This window comes from Papio anubis, chromosome 8, assembly GCF_008728515.1.
Source record: "Papio anubis isolate 15944 chromosome 8, Panubis1.0, whole genome shotgun sequence".
Lineage (NCBI taxonomy): Eukaryota > Metazoa > Chordata > Mammalia > Primates > Cercopithecidae > Papio > Papio anubis.
Window position 1 is genome coordinate 133,584,093 of NC_044983.1, and position 21,291 is coordinate 133,605,383.

A 21,291-nucleotide genomic window follows, 5' to 3' on the forward strand; every position below is an offset into this window, starting at 1 on the left:
AACTACTCCAAAATCCATACTACAATAGGTCTGTGTTCCAAAACACCAAAATGTATAAAAAATAATGTCTCCAAATAAGGTTTGAAAACACTGCAAGACTATACGCAATTTATTTCCTACAGTTTGATGACTTTGCTGAAACTGAACCATCAACCATTTTAAGATCTCTGATAAGATTGCAAAGGACTATGCACTTAAGAAACAACTTAGAAATGCCCAAAATGTTTGGGATTCAAAAGGAGAGGCTTAGCAATCCTCTAATTGAGGATTTATTTACAAAATTATAAACTGAGGCAAGTTTTTATATAAAACATTAACTGGTATTATATCAAAAGAAGTTTCCATGCTCAACCAAGTTTGGGACACATTAGGTCAAATGTCTAGATTGCAGGCTTCTCAGAGCCTTTGATAAAATGACTCCCTCTATAATACTCTAAGGAGGACTAGTGCAGAATGTCTCCCTAGCTCCTTTAATTGTGGAATTATTATTTTGTAGGTTATCACCTGGACTAATAGTCTATGTTATACTCTTTGAAGAAAAGCTGATCTACCATCATTGCGACCTTAAAATCATTAAAACTTTCTGAGACTTGGTTGCTTTCTCTGCAATTTCTGTCTTACCAATGAAGACCAAGGTGGTGTAATTGTGGAAACTCTGAGCAGGCACACAGGAGGCACAGGGCACTCATGTCGCCTTTCTTTCCAAGTCAGTGACAGTCACGTGCTTGAAAGAAACCCATCTTTTACCAGCCCAGGCTGTGAGCCAAATGCTGGTCCCAGCGGCAATCTCATATCTATTTTTTTAGCCTTCAACAAATAAGAAAGAAAAATGGCCTTTTAACCTCAGCTGACATAGCAATGGGACCTGGAAAAGCAATGGATGAGAATCTTTCTGTTTAATGCAATATTTTCCTACAGAGATAACAACCAATTGCATTTCCTTTCTTAAAAGCCAGTGATGAATGTGACTGATGGGTAAGAAATACCACTCCTGGGTTATACATTTTAGGGTAAAGCTATGATACCAAACTCACCCCATCATTTCTGAGAACCATCTGGCTTAAGTGGATCATCACAGAAAGTATCAGCATTCTGGGAACTCAGGCATGGTTTTCCTAGGTAAGCTCTGCTCTCCACAGGTATTTATTCTGCTCAGGGACCAGTCCGCTTACAGAGTTACCACTGTCTACTGTATGCCTGTCCCTGGTGTGTGTGTGGCGGGTGGGAGGTGGAGACAGAAAGAGACAGAGACAGAGAGCGAGAGTTGGTGCTGAAGCTCCGTGGGCAATAGGGCTCTTATGCAGAGAAAACAAAGAGACGGAATGGCTGCAGGTCACCTCTGAATTCACTGGGGTCTTAGAAATCCGCAGACTCAGCAGTACCTGGAACACTGCCTTTTCAACAGACTCAATCCTTCCTTCCCTTGGGTGTGAAACACAAAGGGTATTTCTGGTATTGTATAAAGTCCTATGAAGTCAGGGCACTTAATGACAAGGGATTTCTCAGTTTTTCGTGGGAAATAGAATCTACATTCAAGAAGTTAACTGGGAAGAATGTTCATTTCTGATTCTGTGCTCAGCCCTTGATGTTTTTGACCCAGGTATGTAAGGACTGGATGGCTTCTGTTTACCACAGCTAACCTCAGGCAAAACCCACAATTCTGTTATGCCTGCACCCTCAAATAACCATTATAAACAACATAGCCAGAGACTCTTGGGCCAGACCTTGTATTCAGTGATTCCCCTACATTAACTCACCTCTACGCAGAGAAGTACGTGCTCCCTATTGAAGATGATAAAACCAAGATACAAAGAGAGTAATCACTTGGCCAAGGTCCAAAAGTAGGAAGAGACAGGACTGGAACTCACTGTGACATTCTGACTCCAGAACTGCTGTTCTCAGTCACTATACTATGCTACTAAGGTTCTCATCCCAGTGGAAAAGTGAATAATGCAAGTTAAATTAGAATTTGTGAGGAAATGAGTAGTATTGACTGAATGTTCAGGTTTTCCAAACAATTCATATGGTGAAGTCCTAACCCCCGATGGGATGGTTTTTGGAGGTGGAGTTTTGGGGAGGCCATTTCGTCATGAAGGTGGAACCTCTCAAGAGAGATGAGTGACTTTACAAGAAGAAACATGAAAGAGATGATCTTTCTCTTTGCCATGTGAGGACACAGCAAAAAGATGGCCATCTGCAAACTGAAGCAGGCCCTTATCAAACAGCAAATCAGCTTGTACCTTGATCGTGGACGCCCCAGCCTCAGAACTGTGAGAAGTGTTTGCTGCTTAAGCTGTCCTGTCTATGGTATTTGTTATAGCAGCGTGAACTAAAATGAGAAAATATTTATCTCACTCCACAGCAAAACATACTGATGATCCCATGAGACAACTCCTTACCAGTTCCTTTCCAGGAGCAAACCCCTTCACTCCCTCTTCCCATTCAACCCTTCAAATGTCCAGACAAAGCCCTCTCACCTTCCACTCCCATGCTTTTACGTGGGAGAACCAGCCCTGCAGGTAGACAGACCCACCACCAACCTTGGAGAACAACCCAGACATCATTCATGATATCCAAGTCAAGTCTATTGGGAGGGTTCATTCAAGCAGGTCACCAAATTGTTGATTCTCAACAACATAGAGCTCTTCATACAAAAAGGAGTCTGCTGCTATGAAACATAAAGTTTCCTCACATTGTTACACAGGGATGAATTGATCTAATCCTTAGAACAATCTAGAAAAAAATCATAAATGTTTATCTCTGCTCTGCAGATAAGAAAACTGAGCTAGAGAAGGTTGGCATGGCATCCCAACACCAAAGGAGAGTGGGGCTGGACCTTGACCTTTTGCTCTAGGCAGAGCAACCCTGAAAGCTTGGTCCCTTTAGTACATTCTGTGCCTCTTCTGACTGGTTCTCTGCCCATTCCCCTCCTCAAAGACCCACACCTCAGAGTTCATCCAATGTTTCATGCAGCAAATTTTCTAAGCTGTTCATTGGTACAAGGCAGAGGTTCTCAACTAGATGTCAGGGGCAATTTTGCTGGCAATGTCTGAAGACATTTCTTAATTTTCAATACTGGAGGGAGCCACAAGCATTTAGTGTGTAGAGGACAGATGTGTGGCTAAACATCCTAACATGAACAGGGCAGTACCTCACACAACAGTAGTATTAAGGTTGAGAAATCCTATGAACGGGGTACACAAAGAAAATTATAGGTACCCTTATACCATTTTGAGTGATTTTCATATACTCAATTATGGGTATACCTTGGTGATGTTGCAGGTTCAGTGCCACACGGCTACAATAAGGCAAATATTGCTAAATATTTGCTATTTAAATAAAATAAATACATAATTTTAAAAACTATTCATGGATTTTTTTGGATTCTCAGTGCATATAAAAGTTATGTTTATACTATAATGTAGTCTATTAAGTGTGCAATGCCATTATGTTTACTTTAAAAAAATGCACATACCTTATTTAAAACTACTTTATTGCTAAAAAAATTATAATAATCATCTGAACCTTCAGTGAGTCATATCTTTTGCTGATGGAGAGTCTTGCCTTGATGTTGATGGCTGCTGACCAATCAGGGTAATAGTTGCTGAAGGTTAGGGTGACTGTGACAATTTCTTAAAACAAGACAACAATGAAGTTTGTCATATCGTTGGACCCTTCCTTTCATGAAAGATCTCTCTGTAGCATGTGATAGAATGCTTGATAACATTTTACCCAAAGTAGAACTTCTTTCAGGATTAGAGTCAATCCTCCCAAATCCTACAGCTGCCCTATCAACTAAGATTATAGAATATTTTAAATCCTCTGTTGCCATTTCAACAATGACAACATCTTCACTAGGAGTAGATTCCATCTCAAGACACCACTTTCTTTGCTCATCTATAAGAAGCAACTTCTCATCCATTAAAGTTTTATCGTGAGATTGTAGCAATTCAGTCACATCTTCAGGCTCCACTTCTAAATGTAGTGATCTTTCTACTTCTCTCACATCTACAGTTACTTCTTCCACTGAAGTCTTGAACCTCCTTAAAGTCATCCATGAGGGTTGCTATCAACTTCTTCCAAATTTCTGTTAATGTTGATATTTTTACCTCCTCCCATGAATCACCAATGCTCTTAATGGCAGCTAAAATGATGAATCCTTTCCAGAAGGTTTTCGATTTACTTTTCCCAAATCCAGCAGAGGAATCACTATCTATTGCAGCTATAGCCTTGCTAAATGTATTTTTTAAATAATAAAACTTGAAAGTCAAAATTACCCCCTGATCCATGGGTTTCAGCATTGATGTGCTAGCAGGCTTGAAAACAAATTAATCTCCATCAGAGTGCTTGGGTAAATAGGTGCATTCTCAATGAGTAGTAATATTCTTAAAGGAATCTTTTTTACTTTCTGAGCTGTAGGCTTCAACATTGGGCTTAAATATTCCATAAACCATACAATAAATAGATGTGCTGTAATCCAGGCTTTGTTGTTCCATTTCTAGAGCACAGGCAGAGTAGATTTAGCATAATTCTTAAGGACCCTAGGATTTTTGGAATGGGAAATGAGAATTGGCTTCAACTTAAAGTCACCAGCTGCAATAGCCCCTAACAAAAGAAAGTCAGCCTTGGAAGCTTTGAAGCCAGGCATTGACTTCTCCTCTCTAGTTATGAAAGGTTTTTATGGCATCTTTTTCCTCTATAAGGCTGTTTTTATCTACACTGGAAATCTGTTTCTTAGGGTAGCCACCTTCATGAATGATTTCAGCTAGATCTTCTAACTTCTAACTGATAACTTGCTGCAGCTTTTATATCAGCACTTGTTCCTTCACCTTGCAATTTAAGGTTATAGAGATGGTTTCTTTCTTTAAACCCTCATTAATCAACCTCTGCTAGCTTCTAAATTTTTTTCTGCAGCTTCCTCACCTCTCTCAGCCTTTATAGAATTGAAGAGAGTTAGGGCCTTGCTTTGGAATTTGCTTCAACTTAAGGGAATTGCATTAATCTGTTCTCACACTGCTATAAAGATACTACCTGAGACTAAGTAATCTATAACAAAATAGTTTTAATTGACTCACAGTCTCATATGGCTGGGGGGGCCTTAAGAAACTTACAATCATGGAAGAAGGTGAAGGGGAAGCAAAGCACGTCTTACATGGGAGCAGGAGAGAGAACAAGAACACAGGGGAACTGCCACTTTTAAACCATCAGATCTCATAAGGACTCCCTTACTACCATGAGAACAGCATGGGGGAAAGTGCCCCCATGATCCAATTACTTCTTACCAGGTCCCTCTCTTGACACGTGGGGATTACAGTTTGAGATGAGATTTGGGTAGGGGCACAGAGCCAAAATGTATTAGGAATGTTGTGGCTTGTTTGATCTTCTATTCAAACCACAAAAACTTTCTCCATTTCAGCGATTAGGCTATTTTGCTTGCTTTTCATCTGTTAACTCAAAAAGTGATTTTAAATGTTCTTCAAGACCTTTTCCTTTATATTTATAACTTGACTGTTTGGTACAAGAGGTCTAGCTTTCAGTTGATCTCAGCTTTGACACGCCTTCCTCACAAAGCTTAATCATTTCTAGCTTTTAATTTAAAGTGAGAAACGCGCGACATTTCTTTTCACTTGTCCGCTTAGAGGCCACTGTAGGGTTATTAATTGGCCAATTTTCAGTATTGTTGTTTCTCCGGGATTAGGGAGGACCAAGGAGAGGAGAAAGATGGGGGGAAGGGCCGGTGGGTGGAGCAGTCAGAACACACACATTTATCAATTAAGTTCACAGTCTTACATGGGCATGCTTCATGGCAGCCAAAACAATTACAACAGTAACATCCAAGAAGACTAATCATGGATCACCGCAGCAGATATAAAAATAATGAAAAGGTATGACAATTGTGAGAATTAGCAAAATGGGACACAGAGACGCAAAGTGAGCATGTGTTGTTGGAAAAAAATAAACGGTGCCAATAGACTTGCTGGAGGCAGGGTTGCCACAAACCTTTAATTTGTAAAAATTGCATCACCTAGGAAGGACAATAAAGTAAAGAGCAGGCTGGGCGTGGTGGCTCACGCCTGTAATCCCAGCACTTTGGGAGGCCGAGGCGGGCGGATCACAAGGTCAGGAGATCAAGACCATCCTGGCTAATATGGTGAAACCGCATCTCCACTAAAAATACAAAAATTAGCCGGGCGTGGTGGCGGGCGCCTGTAGTCCCAGCTACTCGGGAGGCTGAGGCAGGAGAATGGCATGAACTCAAGAGGCAGAACTTGCAGTGAACCAAGATCGTGCCATTGCACTCTACTCCAGCCTGGGCGACAGAGCAAGACTCCATCTCAAAAACAAACAAACAAACAAACAATAAAGTGATGCATGCCTGTAGCCAATTTTCAAAATAATACTATGAGACTGAAAATATTACTATTTCATGTAAGAAGAGGATATGGAAGCCTGAGAGTTGACCAAGGTTCAAGTTGACTTGAACTCTAACGTTCAGCTTTAGGGCCCACACTCTAAAGGGTTGTTGTGGTATCTTTCATAGTTGAGTAAGATGCTGTCAATATTTTATACTGCTGGTGAGAGTGAAAAGGTTCTGCAGCAAGGACAGGGTGGTGCCCGGAGCTGCCACTGTAAAGGGTGACTTACAGAAAGCAGATAGTTTTCGAAGTGGGGCTTACATATTCTCAGGAAGGGCTCCAGGAGGAGGAGAGGTTGAAAAGACTCTGAGGTGAAGTCCTCGGTGGCATAAAACGACCATGCCCCTGGGACTTCCCTGATTCCCAAATGCAATGCAGTTTGCATAGCACGCTGTTTCTAAGATAGCCCCAGTGACCCCTGTTCCTGGTGTCGATGCCCTTGTATGATCCTCTTCGAAGATTACAAGGGTTCTGGCTTCTACCTTGCTTGATCTCTCTTGCTTTTCAAACGAAAGCCAAGTGCCGTGTTGTAAACTGCCTTATGGAACTGGCGATAAAGCCAAGGGACTGACGGAAGCTTCTAGACAACAGCCTGTGGGAACAGAGTCCTGCCCACAACAATTTGAGTTAACTTAGGACAAAATGCTCAACGTCACTAATCATCAGAGAAACATAAACCAAAACCACAATGAGAGACTATCTCACACCAGTCAGAATGGCTATTATTAAAAAGTCAAAAAGCAACAGATATTCGCAAGGCTGTGGAGAAAAGGTTCACTCATACACTGCTGGTGGAAATGTAAATTAGCTCAGCCACTGTGGAAAGTGGTTGGAGATTTCTCAAAGAACATAAAACAGAACTACCATTCTATCCAGCAACCCCATTCCTGGGTAAATATCCAAAAGAAAATAAATCATTTTACCAAAAAGATACCTGTACTTGTATGTTCATAGCGGTACTATTCATAATAACAAAGACATAGACTCAACCTAGGAGCCCATCAGTGGTGGATTGAATAAAGAAAATGTATATATACATCATGAAATACTCTGCAGCCATAAAGAAACAAAATCATGTCCTTTGCAGCCACATGGATGCAGCTGGAGGCTATTTTCCTAAGCAAATTAACGCGGGAACAAAAAACCAAATACCGTATGTTCTCACTTATAAGTGGGAGCTAAACATTGGTTAGACATGGACATAAAAATTGCAATAGACACTGGGGACTACTAGAAGGGGCAGCCGGGAAGGAAAGCAAGGGTTAAACAACCAGGTCTGGGGTACTATGCATGCTATCTGGGTGATGGGATCATTTGTATCCCTCAGCATCATGCAATATACCCATGCTACAAATCTGCAAATATTCCCCCTGAATCTCACATAAAAGCTGAAATTATTTTAAGAAACAAAAGAAAAAGGAAGTACGTCCTTCTTAAGAGGACTACAGCCCCGGGCAACACATTAATTGCAGCTTGGTCAGAGACTCAGGCAGATAACCCAGCTAAGTCACACCCAGATTCCTGATCACAGACATTGGGACAAAATAAACGTTTTCGCTTCAAGCTGCTAACCTTGGCGGGTAATTTGTTACACCGCAGAGAAGACTAATACAGTGTGCACATCAGATTCTTCCAACACATTTCTTCAGGTCCTCTGGGACTCACCTGGCTCTGATTCCAGTCATCTTTGAGGTGACCAGTCTTGCTTGGGCTCCAGTCACCTTCATGCAGGTGGAATCTGGTCCCACTTTGCTTCTGTCTTATATTGTACCTGTCTCCTCCCACCTGCCTTGAACCCATGCATATCTATTTTGCAGATAAGTTAACTTGCTATGGTGAAAATCTTTGGCCTGGGGGCAATGGAACAATGGATAATAAATGATTTCCCCTTTCCTTTTTCCTGGAAATGATATCCTGAGATACACTTCTTACTGCTTTTCAGGAACTGTTGTATGGTAACTGTGAAAGTATGCAACAATACCTGCAGAAACAGCCACCTGGCAACACCTGCATCAGCAATCTCTCCTTCCCTGATTTGCTTCCTGACTCTCTCTCCTGCTCCCTGGAATCACACCTCCCAAAACTGTATGTGCAGAAGCCTTTGTTGGGCTGTGATTTCTGGGCAATCTAAGCCAGGATAGACATTGTCTAATACATCAGAGATGCTCAGTCAATGGACATTATCAAGCCCCTTCTCTGTATAGTTGAGTGACCCGGACAGTATTCCTTTTAGTTTGAAAGTTTTATAATTCCCTATATTTTTATTTTGTTCTTATAGCCTCTTATCTTCATGAGAGAAGATAACAAAATGGAAGACACAAAGCAGTTCAGTGAACAAGTTTCAAATCGCATTGAAGTTTTTCCCTCCAAACTCACTCTCCTGTGACTCCTTCCACCCACTCCTTCCTTTGCTCTTCATTTCTTATTGGTACTTTCCAGTGTAGAGTTCCCCTGTCTCATCGCCCTTTCATACTTCCAAGTCTTTGCTCCTCTATTCCCCCTGCCACAAATAGCATCCAAGCTTCTAGTTAATTATTATGTATTTTTAATGATACCACTTTAAAGGTCGTCTTATCCAGCAACTTAGGAAACCTTCTCTAAAAACCTCCCTTTGGACCAAGGGTTCCTTCTCTGAGATCTCAGAAGAACCTAGAACCTCCCTGAACCTTTAATTATTGCCTTAAATTATTCATTTTTCATAAAAACATTATAAACTTTGCTGGAACAACAACCATAGTATATTCATCTAACACCTTCAGTGCTTAATTACTCTTCATTGAATGAATGAATAAATCCAATAAAGCAAGAAGAATGACTAAAATCAATTTTCCCTTGAATGTCATGCTGACAATTTCAACATAAATCTGAAAGCTACTCAATTCTGTGTTGAAAGTTAGGGTGACTGGAATAAAAACTCATACTCTTTCAACAAGTTCCATATTCAGCCCGCACCCAGTTTGCTGTTATCAGTGCAGTTCAGCAAGGCAGACAATCTGGCCCTCCTCCTCTAGCATTTGAGAGCTCATGAGATGACACAGTAAAACATGCAGAATAAACCTGGGGTGTGGGTGACAAGCATTTTTCACCTCCCCTCTTGCCTTGGCTAGGCCTACACACTTCACTTCCCAATATCCCACTTCTAACATCAACCTCATTTTCAAGAGCGAGAGCATGAAGTGTCCAAAGTTCTACAACCTTAGAAATGTCTACAGATCAATGACTTTTGAGACCAAAGAATGTCTGTGATAATTTAAAAATACGATATGCTTAAGTCCCCCTGTTCACACACAAATATATATATATATATACACACACACACACAAAAATAAGAAGCTCATTAGCACTTGAGACGGTTCAGTTTCTACCTAAATCATGAATAGACAGAATGTCTGATACATTATTTTCTAGGATGTGACCTGTGACAAGTCAGCTCACCCACTGAGCCTCAATTTTCTCATCTGTGCAACTGAAACCATATGCGCCTACATGGCCTTGTACAAAGGATGATAGCAGCAATCACAGGAATGAATGGAGAACAACTCTGAAACATGAAGAGATGTTTTCTTCTAGTACAGACTGTTGTTCCTGTTCTACCTTCAATCTAGGGCCACTGGGAATTCTTCATTCCTGAAACACCCCACAAAAGGGATGGTGCATTAGAACTGCAGACATAAGAAGAGAATAGTTTATCCTTCATTTTAAGTTTTCAAACACACTTTTGAATTTAATGAGCAAGATTTCAATTTAATATCAAAGAATTTGAAGCTTCAAAACTCCAGGAATTTGGCCATGAATAGTAGCTTCAAGAGATTATTAACTGATTAATTTTTTCCCCACTCCTCAACCTAAAAACTGGATAGAGTTTGATTGGACTAGGAGAATCTGAGACAGAGTCAAAGGGGAAGTAAAGATGGCTGTAGCACTTATCAGTCCCCCACTAAGAGGCTCCATGCATGCTCTTACCCCACCTTCACACCTGGCTGAGTGTCCTAATTCTAAAGAAAAAAACATGAAATGACTTGGAGGAATCTCTGTGCAGAGATGATCTGTGTCCTCATCCCTCCTTTGAATTTGGGCACACAGCAGGTTCCTGGGTTCTCCAAGCACCAAATGGTTTCCTACCAAAGGACCTTAAAGGGTCCAGGGATCCAGAAGTAGCAACTCTGGATAAGCAGTGAGAAGTTAATGACTGAGGATCCTATGGGAAGATGTAAAACTCAAAGAATGCTGGCGAGGAAGGTAATGATCAGAAGCTAAATACTCAATCCCCATGCTCAATTCTCAACTCCAATACTGTAGCTCTCTGGAAGCCCAAGAACTTGGTTTCAACCTCACAGAAAAGTGAGGAGAAATTCTTGATTTTGCTGTTGTTGTTATCTATGGCCTGGAGATTAGAATTAAAATGAGGTTCAACTACAGAAAAACAGCTCCATTTTTGCAAATCTAAGTTGGTGGGCTATGTCACCATGAGCAAAGGGACTCACACAGCATCTGGCCCAGAGCAGGTGTCCTGTTATTAACAGCTCCCTTCCCACAATGTTGAACTGACCCTGACCTCACAACACTCTCACAGCTCCCAGTTTAGCTCTCGTGGTGACAGTGACAAATGATTTAATCACAGAATCTTTGCCCAGTATGGAACTTTCCAGGGCAGCTCTCTCAATTTAGAGTTTGGAACCTGAGACCCAGGGATGGGAGGGACACTACCAGACACAGTAAAGTCGCATCAGAGATAGGAGGGAAGCCCAGGTCTCCTGAATTTATGTTACAACTCTTTCCATTTCCCATGAAGCTTCCCAAGGAAAAAAGCTGAAGATGACTTTGCAGGAGATCATCAATAATTTAATTGGTGGAAGACAGAAGGGCAAGAGGGAGTTAATTAGTGTGAAGAGCTAATCAAGACAATATGGCCCCAAGGGGTATCCTAATACTCTCCAGCATCTGAGAATGAATGACAGTGACATAGGAACAAGTTGCTCTAATCCTTCACATCCCCCTAGACCCACCTCCTGAAATATGTTTCACATAGTTATATCTTTATCAAATATCTCCATTGGTTTCATGGTGTCTAGAAACTAAAATTCTACTTCTTTGGCAGAGCAGTCAAAGCCCTCTCTGTTCTTCCCTCAATGCCCTTTGCTAGCCTCAGTGTTCTCTGCAGCCTTTCAGACAACCTCCTCTCCCTTCCCTTGGAGCAATCATGCCTGGTCCTCAATTTTTTGCCCAGTCTGCAAGGCTCTCTTTCTTTATCCTCCCTCATGTATCAAAATTGAGCTCAGTTTGTAAGGCACAGTTTAGATGACACTTTCCCTTGATACCCCAGGACAAAATAAATCTGAATTCTCTGTACTTTTAGAGTACAAAACTAAGAGAATAGTAAAGCAGAGCAATAGAGAGGTTAAAGCACAGGAGCTTAAGTCAAACAGACCAGCCACTTACTAGTTACATGATCCTTAGCAATTTCCCTAACCTCCCTGAACCTTTAATTTGCAAAATGAGATATTAATGTTGTCACCTCCTAAGGGCGTGTGACTTACATAATACATAATACCTGTAGCATGCTTAGGATAATGTTTGGTACTGGTTTTATTTCATCCAGTCTAATACAGCAGGAGCAAAACATGATAATATGCATAATCATATTTTAATGTCTCATTTTTTATCTTGTATTATCATCCTTTTAGTCTATCTCTATCCCTTCTCTGTACAAGTTCCAGAAGGGTCAGATTTATGTCTTGCTCATTCACTCATTCAAAAATTAGTTATGCACCAATGTATGTCAGATATTCTTCTAAGCACTGGAGATACCGAGCTGAAACCAAATAAACATGATTCCTATTCTCAAAGACTACTTCTGAGCAAGATGGCTGAATAGATGTGGACAGGAAGAGCTTCTCCCACCAAGATACCAAATCATCAAGAAGATTAGCACACTTCAAACAGATCTTCAGAAAGAAGGCACTGAGAGTGAATGGAGGGAGGGTGCAGATGCCAGGCTAAAAGGGGAGGAAGGTGGAAGCCCTGCATGGAGTTGACAAGCACCAGGACTCATTCCTGTTCCAGAGTGGTTCCTGGGGAAGAGGTGTGTGAAAGAGGCACGGAGTGCCCCAGATTCACCATGGACCTCCAGAATCCTAGCTTCAGGAGATTCCACAACCCTGATGGACATTTAAGCTGGCAGGAAACTGCCCAGAGAGATGGCAGAGACAGAACTCCAGCCTGCATGTGGCCTACAGGATATGGCTTGGGAACAACTGTAGTGGAGCACAGTCATTGGTGCTCATCCTCCTAGGCTCACCATACTCCTCTAGTTGGCTTTAGCCTTGATTGACTTACAGACCTGAACAGAGCAGGGCTATCTTGCCCATGGGAGCGGACCAGTCTGATCTGACTGTCTTCATCTGCTGGCTTATCCCAGAGTCCCTGCCTGACTGCACCTAGATGCAACACAGCCTCAGCTGCCCAGCCAAGGCACCTGCCAGTAGCTTCTACCATAGCTCTTTCACTGGCAGACCTGCCTAAAGTTGGAGAGCTTCTGTAGGCAGGCCCTCACCACCAGCAACCCTCTCCCCCTGCTGCTTTGTTGGTGTACACTCACCTGCACCCTTCCCTTGCTGCTTTGCCAGTGCTCACTCACCCACAACCTCCCCTGGCTGCTTCCCCAGTGTGCATGCATGTGCTAACCCTGCCACTGGCATGAATGTGTGCATGGGACCAGCCACTGCCCCACCACTGCCCTGCTGAAGCACGCTTGCCAGCATTGCCCATGACAGTATTGTTACTAATGGACTGGGGACACCTTGGCTTCTCCAACACAGCAGGTGCTTAAGCTCAAGAAGCCAGAGAGAAAAAATAATGCAGGCCTGGTCCCAGACCACCACAGCTAGTGCACACAGCCCAAGAGTGCTGAGCTAAGCCTTGGACCCCTGAAATCAATGAGAAATGAAGCCAATTAACTAAGCCCAATCAACCTATACCACAGTCAAAAGCATCAAAGAATCCCACCCAAAAGACAGCAATTTTAAACATTAAAGGAACATCAACCCATTCACATGAGAAAAAAATAAGCGTAAGAACTCTGGCGACAGTAAAAGCCTATCTTCTTACCTCCAAATGAGTGCCCTAACTTCCCAGCAATGGTTCTTAACCATGCTAAAATGGCTGACATTACAGACATCAAATTCGGAATCTGGATGATAATGATTATCATCAAGATTCAGGAGAAAGTTGAAGCCCAATCCAAGGAACCTAAAAAATCCAACAATATGTATGTAAGAGCTGAGAGATGAAACAGCTATTTTAAGAAGGAACAAAAGTCATCTCCTAGAGCTGAAAAACTCACTATAAGAATTTCGTAATGTAATCAGAAGTATTAACAGCAGAATATACAAAGCTGACGAAAGAATCTCAGAGCTTGAACACTGGTTCTTCAAACCAACTCAGTCAGACAAAAGTAAAGTGAAAAGAATTCTTTAAAATGAACAAAACCTTGGGAAAATGAGGGATTATGTAAAGAGACCAAACCTATGACTCACTGGCATCTCAGAAAGAGAGGGGACAAGCAACTTTGAAAACATATTTGAGGATATTGTCCATAAAAATTTCCCCAACCTCACTAGAGAGGTCAATATACAAATTGAGAAAATTCAGAGAACTGCAGTGAGATACTACACAAGATGACCATTCAAAATTAGTTGTAGACACATAGTCATCAGATTCTCCAAGGTCAACATGTAAAAAAAGTAAAGGCTGCCAGAAAGAAGAGGTAGATAATGTAGAAAGGGATCTCCATCAGACTACAAGTGTATCTCTCAGCAAAAACCTTACAAGACAGAAGAGATTGAAAGCATATATTCAGCACCTTTAAAGAAAAGAAACTCCAACCAAGAATTTTATATCTAGCAAAGCTAAGCTTTGTAAATGAAGGATAAATAAAATCCTTTTCAGATGAGCGAACATTAAGGGAACTTGTTAACAAATTAGTAACAAATTTTCTTAGTGTTTGCTGGTCTGAAAAGGATTTTCTTTTCAGATCTGCCTTACTAGAGGTCTGTAAGGGAGTGCTAAACATAGAAATAAAAACACTGTCACCAACCACAAAAAAAAAAAAAAAAAAAAAAACAAAACTTAAGCACAAAGCACACTGACACTATAACAACCATACAATAAAGTCTACATAATAACTAGCTAACAACAAGATAACAGAATCAAATCCTCACATATGAATATTAACCTTGAACATAAATAGGCTAAATGTCCCACTTAAAAGGCACAGAGTGGCAAGCTGGATAAAGAAGCAAGAAGACCAAACTGTATGCTGTCTTCAAGAGACCCATTTCACATGCAATGACGCCCACAGATTCAAAGTAAAGAAATGGAGAAAGAGCTATCAAGCAAACAAAAAACAACAAAAAGGAGCAGAGGTTGTTATTCTTATTTCAGAGAAAACAGACTGTAAATCAACAACAATGGAAAATGAAAAAGAATGGTGTTACATAATGATAAAGGGTTCAACTCAACAAGAAGACTTAGCTATACTAAATACATATACACCCAACATTGGAGCACCAGACTCATAAAACAAGTTCTTTGAGACCTACAAAGACACTTAAATAGCCACACAATAATAATAGAAATCTTTAACCCCCTACTGATAGTATTAGACAGACCATCAAGGCAAGAAACTAACAATGATATTCAGAACCTAAACTCGACACTTCACCAAAGTGACCTAACAGACATCTACAGAACACTCCACTCAACAATTACAAAATAAACATTATTCTTATCCACACATGGCACATACCCTAAGATCAACCACATATTTGGCCATAAGGCAGTTCTCAACAAATTTTTAAAATTAAAACCACATCCATGTTCTCAGACCACAGCACAATTAAAAATAAAAATATTTTTTTTTCTTTCTTTTTTTTTTTTTTTTTTTTTTTGAGATGGAGTCTCGCTCTGTTGCCCAGGCTGGAGTGCAGTGGCCGGCTCTCAGCTCACTGCAAGCTCCGCCTCCTGGGTTTACGCCATTCTCCTGCCTCAGCCTCCTGAGTAGCTGGGACTACAGGCACCCGCCACCTCGCCCGGTGGCTAGTTTTTTGTATTTTTTAGTAGAGACGGGGTAAAAATAATAATATTTTTAAATATTATTTTATTAAAATAAAGATATCTCAAAACCATGCAATACATGGAAATCAAACAATTTGCTCTTGAGTAACTTTTGTGTAAAGAATCAAATTAAGACAGAAATCAATATTTTCAATTGTTCAATTTCAATGTTTTGAAACTAATGAGAGCAAAGATACAACATACTAGAATCTCTGAGATATAGCTAAAGCAGTGTTAGAAAATCAATAGTGCTAAACACCTACATCAACAAATTATAGAAAGATCTCAAATTAACAACCTAACATCACACCTAGAGGAACCAGAAAAATAAGAGCAAATGAACTCCAAAGATGCAGTGAATGATATCAAGATACAAAAATATATACAAAAGATCAACAACCAAAAGCTGATTCTTTGAAAAAGTAAGTAATATTGATAGACTTCTAACTGGACTAATAAAGAAAAAAGGGAGAAAATACACATAATCATAATTAGAAATGCCAAACGTGACACTACCACTGACCCAACAGGAATACAGAAAAAAAAAAAAAAAAACACAACACTCAGTGACTATTACAAACATCTCTATGCATGCAAACTAGAAAACCTACAAGAAATTGATAAAATTCCTGGAAACATAAAATTTCCCAAAAGTGAACCAGGGAGAAATTGAATACCTCAAGAGACTAATAATGCATTCCAAAATTGAATCAATAATAAAAAAAACTCCAATCATAAAAAGCCCTAGATCAGAGAGATTCACAGCCAAAATCTACCAGATATAGACAGAATAGGTGATACCAAAACTACTGAAATTGTTTCAAAACATCAAGGAGTAGGGCTCCTCTCTAACTCATTCTATGAGGCCAGCATCATTCTATTAATAATACCAAAACTGGGCAGAGACACAATAAAAAAAGAAAACAGTCCACTATCCTTGATGAACATAGATGTAAAAATCCTGCCAAATCAAATCCACTGGCACATCAAAAAGCTAACCAATCAAGATCAGTAGGCTTTTTTTCCTAGGATGCAAAGTTGTTTCAAAATACACAAACCAATAAATGAGATTCATCACATAAACAGAACTAAAAACAAAAAAACACATGATCATCTCAATAGGCACAAAAAAAAAGGCTTTCAATGAAATTCAACATCCCTTTATATTAAAAGCCCTAAACAAACTAGGAATTAAAGGAGCATATCTCAAAATAACAAGAGATGTCTATGACAAACCTACAAGTCAACCTAATTCTGAATGGGCAAAAGCTGGTAGCATTCCCCTTGAGCACTGGAACCACACAAGGCTGCCCGATCTCACTGCAACTGTTCAACATAGTACTCAAAGTACTAGCCAGAGCAATAAGGCAAGAGAAAGAAAGAAAAGACATCCAAATAGGGAAAAGGTAAGTCAAACTATCTGTTTTCACAGATGATATGGTTTTGTACCTAGAAAAGCCCATAGTCTCTGTATAGAAGCTCTTAGAACTGATAAATAATTTCAGTATGGTTTCAAGATACCAAAGTCAATGCACAAAATCAGCATTTCTATACATCATTAATGTCCAAGCTGAGAACCAAACAAAAATGCAATCTCATTCACAATAGCCACAAATATAATAAAATACCTAGGAATACAGCTAACCAGAGATATCAAAGAACTCTATAACAAGAATTACAAAACACTGCTGAAAAAAGCCAGAAATGGCACAAACAAATAGAAAAATATTCCATGTTCTGGATAGGAAGAATAAACATTGTTAAAATGTCCATACTGTCCAAAGTAATTTATAGATTCAATGCTATTTTTTACCAAACTACCAATATCATTTTCATAGAATTAGAAAAATTATTCCAAAATTCATATGAAACTGAAAGAGCCTAAATAGCCAAAACAATACTAAACAAAAAGAAAAAAGCTAGAGGCATTACATTACCCAATTGCAAATGATACTACAAGGCTACAGAAACCAAAACAGCATGGTATGTATACAAAAACAGACATATAGACCAATGGAACAGGTTAGAGAACTCAGAAATAAAGCCACATAACTACAACCATTGGATGCTTGACAAAGTCAACAATAACAAGCAATGGAAAAGGACTCCCTATTTAATAAATTGTGCTGGGATAACTGGCTAGCCATAAGCAGAAGATTAAACCTGGACTCCCCCTTTCACCATGCACAAAAAAATCAACACAAAGTGGATTAAAGACTTAAACATAAAACCTGAAATCATAAAAGCCCTAGAAGAAAACCCAGGAAATACCATTCTGGACATAGGCCTTCACAAAGATTTTTTGACAAAGACTCCAAAAGCAATTATAACAAAAACTAAGATAGGCAAGTGGGACCTAACTAAACTAAAAAGTTTCTGCACAGCAAAGGAAATTATTAATAGATTAAACAGAAAACCTACAGAATTGGAGAGAATATTTGCAAACTACTTTCTAAGAAGTGTCTAATATCTAGAATCTATAAGAAACTTTAACCGGCCAGGCACGGTGGCTCAAGCCTGCAATCCCAGCACTTTGGGAGGCTGAGACGAGCGGATCACCAGGTCAGGAGATCAAGACCACCCTGGCTAACATGGTGAAACCCTGTCTCTACTAAAAAATACAGAAAAAACTAGCCGGGCGAGGTGGCAGGCTACTCAGGAGGCTGAGGCAGGAGAATGGCGTAAACCCGGGAGGCGGAGCTTGCAGTGAGCTGAAATCTGGCCACTGCACTCCAGCCTGGGCGACAGAGCCAGACTCTGTCTCAAAAAAAAAAAAAAAAAGAAAAGAAACTTTAACCAACAAGCAAAAACAAAACCCCATTTTTAAAAAGCCAAAGGACATGAACAGACACTTCTCAAAATAAGACATACATACATACATTTCAACTAGCATATGAAAAAAATGCTCAACATCACTAATCACTAGAGAAATTCAAATCAAAACTACAATATCATCTCATACCAGTCAGAATTGCTACAATTAAAAAGTCAAAAAAATAACTGAAAAAGGAAAGTTTATACACTCCTGATGGTAATATAAGTTAGTTCAGTCACTGTAGAAAGCAGTTTGGGTTACAGATTTCTGAAAACAAAACAAAAACAAAAACAAAAAGCTACCATTCAACCCAGCAATCCTATTATTGGGTGTATACCCAATTGAATATAAATTGTTCTACCATAAAGATACATACACTCACATGTTCACTGCAGCACTTTTCATAACAGCAAAAAGACGTGCAATTTACATACATATCCATTAACAGTGGACTGGATAAAGAAAATGTGGTAAATATATACCATCGAATACGATGCAGTCATAAAAGAGAACGAAATCATGTTCTTTGCAGCCAACACGGATGCAACTGGAGGCCATTATCCTAAGCAAATTAACACAGGAACAGAAAACCACAGACTACATGTTCTTACTTACAAGTAGGAGTTAAACACTGAGCACACACGTATACCAATAGGGAAACAACAGACACAAGGGCTTACATGAGGGTAGAGAGTGGGAGGAGGGTGAGAACTGAAAATCTACCTCTTGAGTACTATGTTCACTATCTGAGTGATGAAATAATTTGTAAGCCAAACCCAGACAACGGGCAACTTATCTGTGTAACAAATCTGTACTTGTACCCTCTGAACCTAAAATAAAAGAAGAAAAAAAAAGGCTTCGCTTCCTACTTAGGGAGGAAGACATCTAGATGTGTATATCTTCAATACCTTCTTAGATTCTAGCACAAAGATCTGCACAAATAGGTATCTACTTTAAAATTTACCCTTGAAGTAGTTTCTTTGTGCTAAATGTCAGACTAAGCAATTTCTATGCATTATCTCAATGAATATTTACAACTTCCCAGCGCTCTCCCTGTTTTAACACTAGAAAATTACGTCTCTGTCAGGTTATGGGGTTTGTTCAAGGATCCACAATTAGGAAACAATGACACTAGAATTCAAATTCAGATATGCCTTATCCCAAAACTCTTATCCATTCCACTAGATTTTAGTGCCTCTACTTATTGGATATTTAGTCATTGTCTCAATAAATAAACTGATGGGTGGAATAATATTACGAAAAGTAGGGAAAGCTTTCAGGATTCCATTTTGTCTTTGCTTTCTAAAATTACAAACAATGACATTTTTTGAACCATCCATCACACTGAATTTTATGAGTATTATTCATTCTTTAGGTTGCTATTCAAAGTTCATTGCTACCATGCATTGCTACCATTTAACCTTTGTAAGACTCAATGAGCCAGTCAACTCCATTGATTGTCTCTCACTTCAAAATATGTCTGTCACAAATTCATCCCAAAGCTATGCTGGGCCAACCACATGGTCATCCTTATCTTTCACTTAATTTCACTATTCATAATAAGAGCTACCATAATGTATACAAGCATTACATATTTTAAAACTAATAAAAATAAAAACTGGCATTGAGTAGGTGTTCACTTGTTGCCATGAACTCTCCTCAGTATTGTATATACATGGATACATTTGATCCTTACAGCGGCCTTTGATGTGGGTAATATTGCTCAGTATCACAGATGGAAAAGACTCAGGGCACTAGCAATCTGACCAAAGTTCAAACAGAGCAAATGAGAAGAAGGACCAGTTCAAACAGAGCAAATGAGAAGCAGGACCAGATCTCAAAGAGCATACCTTTCAGGCCACAAGCATTTGCTTGGAAACATCATGTGTAGTTGGTGAAAAGGTAAATATCATTCTGAGTAAGGCTTCTCACCAATAAGATGCAGTTGCGAAGGGAGTGGGGACAGAACCTCCTTATGTATTCATAAAACTGTCCAGACAGAAAGTGCCTCTGGCTCTTGAAGGTGTGGTCTCTATAGCGGCCATACCGGAATCCTATTGTTCAGAGCAGCTCCACTCATTGGCTTAAATGAACATTCCATTTGGAATGATTCTAGTGCAATGGAGAAGAAAGAGCATGCTAAGCCTCATTTACCCTCTTCACAGTAGAATGAACACAGACAGGCTTCGCTTTTCATCCTGGCTTCAACTCTTACTCAGTGTAGATACTGTGCTTTCTCCTGAACTTTGGTCAAACAATTGTTGGTCAGGTACTGTCCTAGGTGCTGAAGTCACATAAAAGAATGAGGCTCGGTTTACACTAGAAAAAGTTCACAGGAACTGGAGAATATAAATGTACTATGGGGTTGATCGTGGTGGCTCATGCCTGTAATCTCAGCATTTTGGGAGGCTGAGGTGGGCAGATTACCTGAAGTCAGGAGTTCAAGGCCAGCCGGGCCTATATATATATATATATATATATATAAAAATATGTTTATATATGTGTGTGTGTGTGTGTATAGTGCTAAGCACAGCCAGAAAAAAATCTAAGCCTCAAGTTGTACATCAAAATATTGTACCAAGGAAGACTACATCAAACTTCATTTGTAATCTGGTAAGTGCAAATTAACATCACAATATGGCACTTCACACTGACCAGAATGGCTAAAATAAAAAAGCAGAGATTACCAAGTGTGGATGTGGATGTGAAGTGACTGAAATTTTCGTATATTGCTGGAGTAAGTGCAAATTGGTATGGCTACTCTGGAAAACTATTTAGCAGTATTTACTAAAACTAAGCACACATGTACCCTATTACACAACTGTGTCATTCTTAGTAATATATTCAATTATATATGTGTGTGTGTATAATATATGTACACATATATAAAGTGTATTTTATATATACATTAAAAGATATGTATGAGAATGCTATTATCATTTTTAT